The 6,000-nt window shown below is 45.4% G+C and overlaps 1 long non-coding RNA gene across 2 annotated transcripts in view; it reads left to right on the top strand.

Moving 5' to 3' along the window:
• The first annotated feature begins 2,853 nt into the window (after positions 1 to 2,853).
• Positions 2,854 to 6,000, top strand: part of LOC140617886 (uncharacterized) — a 45,985-nt gene continuing 42,838 nt past the window's right edge. For both annotated transcript variants that reach the window (XR_012018036.1, XR_012018037.1), the window contains exon 1: positions 2,854 to 4,961. This is a non-coding gene — a long non-coding RNA (uncharacterized lncRNA). The remainder of the gene's footprint in view (positions 4,962 to 6,000) is intronic.

Raw genomic sequence — 6,000 nt, 5'->3', positions numbered from 1 at the left:
TTCTGCTCATTTGGGTGTTGGGGAGCTTGGTTACTTGATTCCAGAACTGTTTACCACTTCTCTCTGAGTCTTAGCTTCCCCAAGTAGACATGGGAGTATCTTAGAGTGTTAATGTGAAGATTAAGGGAGATAATGCATGGGACATGCACTGTGTCTCACGGTCAACAAGTCTTTATGCCGTCCTCACCTAAGCGTGAGCTCTCCAAAGGCAAAGCTCCATGATTCATCTTCAAAGACCTAGAAGCAGATGTCCAGATGGTAGCCACGGACCACATGTTGGAGCCCTTGAAATGTGGCTAGTCTGATGGAGCTGAGCTGCATGTGCAAAGTACACGCTGGGTTCTGAAACCTTAGGATGAAAAAAAGAATGTCGAAGAACTGGTTAATATTTTTATATCGATTACACGTTGAGAGGATCATGTGTTGGCTATACCGAGTTAAATTAAATGAGTGAAAACATCATTAAATAGTGTTTACATTTTATATTAAAATAGCTATATGAAGTATATTAAAAGGCATGCTATTCTATAATAAAAATGATGATTACACAATGTAATTATTATTTAAGTCAACTTCATTTGTTTCTTTTTCATTTTTTAATGTGGCTCTGAGAAAATCTTAAATCACTTATGTGGCTCACATTATAGCTCTGTTGGACAGTGTTGCCTTGGAACACAGTGAAAAGCCTTTGTAGCTCAAGTGAACAATGCATGTGGATGGCGTGGTCTGATGTATGGGTAGATGGAGGGAAAGTGAAAATGAATGAATAAGTAGATAAATGAGTTAATAAATAGCTAATAAGTGGATAAATGAGTAGATGGACACAGATGAATGGGTAGAAGAATGAATACATGAATAGAAGTGTGGGCTGATAGAGTGAAAGAAAGGGTGATGAACAGAATTGGTGATGGCATGAAAGAATGACTAAAAATAAAAAAAAAAAGATAAACTAGTAGATGAGTGAATGACTAAAATATTAAATAAGTAAGTCCCTAAGTACAAAAATAAATACATATGCTCAGAAAGGACAGATGGCCTGGGGGCCCTGGGGTTTGACTTTGATAATCGTCTTGCTGGGCTCTTGGAGTATAAGCCTTTGACCAAGAAGAAAGGTTTACCCTTGCTCTTGGGGAATTTATTATTTTAATTGTTAGTCTTCATCAGGGGTTATTGGAATTTTTTTCCCCTCGGACAGTTTATCACTTGTAAATTATTTGTCACATCGTTGTAATTCTATCCAGATCCTTAACTTTCTAATCATGCATCTTTTATGGGGTCTCCTTTAAAGAAGCACTATAATTACGTGCCAAGGGTCCCAGTAAATTTTATCAGGCCATAAAATATTATACTTTAATTATTTGGAAGGGGAAGAAAGGCAAATGTTCCCTCTGCAAGACTGGTGATCAATACGGCAGGGCTCGTGGTGGCTCGGGCAGCTTCAGATTCTCATCTTCCTGGTGGTCCTCCCAGGCCTCATGTTTCCTGCCCCAGCTGTGCCTGCACAGAGCAGTGGAACCAGGGACACTCATGCCTGTCTCTTGATTCCCTAGTGGATGTTGGGCCATCACAAACCCTTGATGTGCATCCTTGCAGGGCTCTCACTGTGTGCAGCAAGTCCAGGAGGAGGTTGGGGGCGGGGGGAGGGGGAGCTGTTCTTTCACTCTTTTCACAGATGGGGGAACTTAGACCCAAAGAGCATGTAGAGATAGGAGTCTAACGTCACTCTCCTAAGTCCACGGTAGATTCTTCTTCCTTCACCGTGCCACACCTGCTGTTAGGAATTCTAACTAGAAAACACATATGCGCTCTGTGGATTGGGTTTCCCCCCCCTTCCCCCACTCTCAAGCATTTGAATTTAGACATGCTGTGGCACCAGAGCCAGAGCTTTGCATCCAACATTTTAATCGTTGGAATAGATATTTTAGCCAGGCTCCCTCTATGTGCCAGGTCCTGGTGCTGAAGTGAAGCTGCAAATAATACAGATAAGTCTCTGGGGCTCATGGTGTCTTTGAAGAGACAGGCAGGCATTGGTTAAATCTTCACATTGATCGGGGATAAATCTTCGCACTGATCATGGAAGTTGCATCTGTGGTAAGTGCTACTAGAGGGACTTTGAAATCTTTAAAAGAGAGATTTTTAATGAGTTGGGGGAGGTCAGGCAAGGCTTTCCTGAGGAAATAAGTGATCTGAGAGCTGAAGGACAAGTCAGGGTTAACTAAGTAAAGAGACAAGGGAAAAGTAATTCTAAGTAGAGGAAAGAGCATGTGCAAAGGGCCTGTGGTAGGAAGGCCTAGAAAATAATCCAGGGTGGCCAGAGCAGAGTTACCAATGGGAGACCATGAAGCCAGGCCAGAGAGGTTTTAGAAGCCATATCACACAAGGCCTAGTAAGTCATGTTATTAAGGCTTTTGGTCTTTATCCTGAAAGCACTGAAGATTCAGTAAAGGTTTAGGTGAGGAAAAGAAATGTTTTAAAAGGCAGTGTAGGCAAGGGAGGACTTGGCACAGGAAAAGGGAGGAGGAGTGATCTTGTGCATGGATGGCTGTCAGGAGGTGGGTTTATCTAAGCGTAGAGGCAAACTCAAAAAGAGGAGGAAAGCAGAGGATGGTGACTCAGCCCCACTCAGTCCCCTGGTCGTGGCTTCAGTGTCATTTCCTTGGGGAGACCTCCCCTGACCCCCCAGTGGGCCAGGTCCTCCGCCCCCAAATGGTGGTCCCCACCCTCCACTTCCCCTTTCATAACACATAACACCATTACTGCTGTGACTTACGTAATGACCTCTTCCCCTCGCTGGAGGTGGGCCCCTCCATAAGGCAGGGACTGGAGAGTCTTGATCACTTGTAGTGACCCCACTCTCAGCCCAGGACCTGGCTCCTATTGGCAAGTACTACACAGACGTGAAGAGTGAGTGAATGGGTGCCCGAGAGAGATGGCAGTCATGGGGGCATGCTTCCTCCAGCCTCTTCCCTGTTCTTGCCCCTCCTGGGCCCTCCTTCTCCTCCTCCCTTACTCACTTCCTTTTATTGCCCTGAAGCTGGACTCCTCCAAAATCCCTGCCCAGGGGCTCTCAGCTGAAGGATGTGGTGGACACATGAGGATACATCTTAGCTCTGGATTTGAAACCTCAGTTTCCCTGAGGGAAGGTCTGCGATGCATACGCTCATTATACAGATGAACTACCTTGACTCAGGAGGTAAGTTTGGCTTTGGTCAAAACTGCTCAGAAGGATGATGGCAGAGCAACTTCTGAAACTCCTCCATGTCACTGACTTGGGGTGACTCATCTTGTTGCTAGGTTGGCTCATTATCTCAGCGTGAACACTTTTTGGTGAACCTTGTGGTTACAGGGCTGGTGAAATCCCCAACCAAGTCTTCTGCCTAAAGAAAGTTGCATTTATATCAACAAGAATAATACTTATGCTAATGGTGGCTAGCACGGATGCCAGGAACTTTCCCAATCCTTTATTGCAGGGGTCTGAAGTCTGTGACCCGCAGGCCAGATCTTGTTTCTGCAAAAGAGGCTTTATTGGAACACAGCCATGCCAATCTGTTTATGTACGCCTGTGTCTGCTTTCTTGCTGTCATAGCAGAATTGAGTAGTTGTGACTGCCCGTATCGTCCCCGAAGCCTAAAATATTCATCATCTGGCCCCTCACGAGTGGAGTTTGCCAATCTCTGCTTTATATTCATTATTTGACATGATGGCCCAGGTCTTTTTACATCACCGTTTTACAGATGAAGAAACTGAGGCTCACACAAGACAGTTGATTTCCTTGAGGTTTCGCAGAGACCGGAAGAGACCTGGAGATTCTATGTTCAGAACCTGTGATCGTCCTCACATGTTCTCCTGGAAGTGACAGCGTTGGTTTGATCTTGAAGGAGAAAGCAGAGGCTGGGCTGATTCCTGATAGATTCCAGGACTCCAAACACTGAACGCTCCAATGGCATTTCTTTTTTTTGGACAAATGCTCTGATTATCTATTGTTGCATAAAGATTCCCCTCAACAGGTGGTTGAAAATAACAACAATCACTTACTTTGCTCCCAAATCTGCAACTGAGCAGGGCAGAGAAGGGATGGCTGTTCTCCATGCAGTGTCAGCAGCGGCGGGTCAAGCAAGGCTGAGGATTTGCCTCCAAGATGACTTGTACGTGGCTGGCCAGTTGGTTCTGGCTCCTGGTCTCTCTGTAGGAGCATTTTGCAGGCATGTGTTGGGCTTCCTCACAGCATGGTAACTGTGTCCCGAGAGGAAGCATCCTAAGACCAGGAGATGGAATTCTCCAGGATTCTTAAAGCCCTGGACACTACTTCCATTGTGTGCTTTTGGTCGGGTGTCATAGACCAGCCTCCATTCAAAGAAGGGGGAGGAGACCCCATCTCTTAATGAGACCAGTGTCAAAGAATTTTGGGGTCATATTTAAAAACTCACTGCAAATATTCATATTCATCTCAGGGGTCCCTCAGGCCATCATTCTGATCCAGCATAGACTATGTCTGGTTAGGGTCACCTGGTCATTTCTTTCCCAAACTGGGACTCACCAGCAGACTGGAAGGATGGTCTAAATAACACTACCAGGCAGTGAGTGCAAATCAGAACTGTCTCAACCTACCAGCTATGCAGTCACCCTATCCTTGGGGGGCAATGATTAATGTCTTGTTGGTGTCCTCAAGTCATCTTGGGAAGGTGATGTTAGGACCCATGTTCTGTTTCAGTATGGGAACACATTTAGGAAAATGTTGGTAAGTTGTTTAAAAATGAAGAGTAATTTTTTCCTGGATGTAAATCTTCAGTTATCTGGAAAACTCATTTAAACAGAGCTTCTGCTTCCCCGAATCTTCTGGTTAACCACACCGCTCTTGTTGGATATGGCACCCTCAGATGCGGAGCCCCCCTGAATGCTACTGGCTGTGGCCATGCTGGCTCCTTTTGCTGAGCTCCGTACTAGATTCTGGAAAAGCAGAGGTGGGTAAAACACACTCCTGACCTCCAGCCACTTATGACTACTTAGGTAAAATAGTCCAGGCAATAAGCCATTGCCACGCCAGATGATAAGGGCCATCAGAGAAATGGAAACCAAATATCGTGGGAGCACCAGCAAATAGCTCTGTGAAAACACTCAGGAAGATTTTGCGGAGGAGATAATAGTCAAGTTGGGTGATTTATTTATTTTTTGATTACTTGGTATGTCTCAAGACATACTAGGAATTTTATGTCCATCATCTTATTTAGTATTTAGAAAAGCCCCCTGTTAGGTGGACATTATTACTATCCCATTTTATAGTTAAGGAATGTGCTTGAAGTACCTGAAGTAACTTGCTTGAGTCTAAACAGGCAGCAAGTAGCAAAAGCAAAACAGGTGCTGGGGATGGAGGAAGGATGAGTAGGAGGGAGTTCTTAAGGCTTCAAAGAAGGAAAGAACATTTTAGGGCAGCAGGTATAAAGACAGGCAGGTGAAAGAGGGCTGGCTGTTTGGTGTGTCCGGAACAGAGTTGGGGCAGGTGGGGTGCAGTGGGGTCCTGGCTGGGAAAGGGTCTTGCAACACAGGGAGCTTCGGCCTTCCCTCGCAGACATTGGGGTTCCTTGTCGAGGCAAGGGAGGAGAGGAATATTAGATTTATCCAACACCAGCCATCTTGAGCTTGGATCCCTCGCTGTTCTAGGTATGAACCATGGACCAGAAGCATCACCTGGGAGTTATGTAGAAATGCAGCATCTCAGGGGCGCCTGGTTGGCTCAATCAGTTAAGCGTCTGACTCTTGATTTCAGCTCAGATCATGACCTCAGGGTTGTGAGATCGAGCCCCGCCTCCAGCTCCATGGGGAGTCTGCTTGAGATTCTTTCTCTCTCTCTCTCCCTCTGCCCTTTCCCCTGCTCATGCTCTCTCTTTGTCTCTCAAATAAATAAAAACATCTTAAAAAAAAAAAAGAAACACAGCATCCCAGGCCTCACCTCAGACCTACTGAATCAGAACCTGCATGTTAACAAGATCCCCAGGTGGTTCA

Source organism: Canis lupus, chromosome 26 (genome assembly GCF_048164855.1).
Source record: "Canis lupus baileyi chromosome 26, mCanLup2.hap1, whole genome shotgun sequence".
Classification (NCBI taxonomy): domain Eukaryota; kingdom Metazoa; phylum Chordata; class Mammalia; order Carnivora; family Canidae; genus Canis; species Canis lupus.
This window is presented reverse-complemented; position numbering and strand designations above follow the sequence as displayed.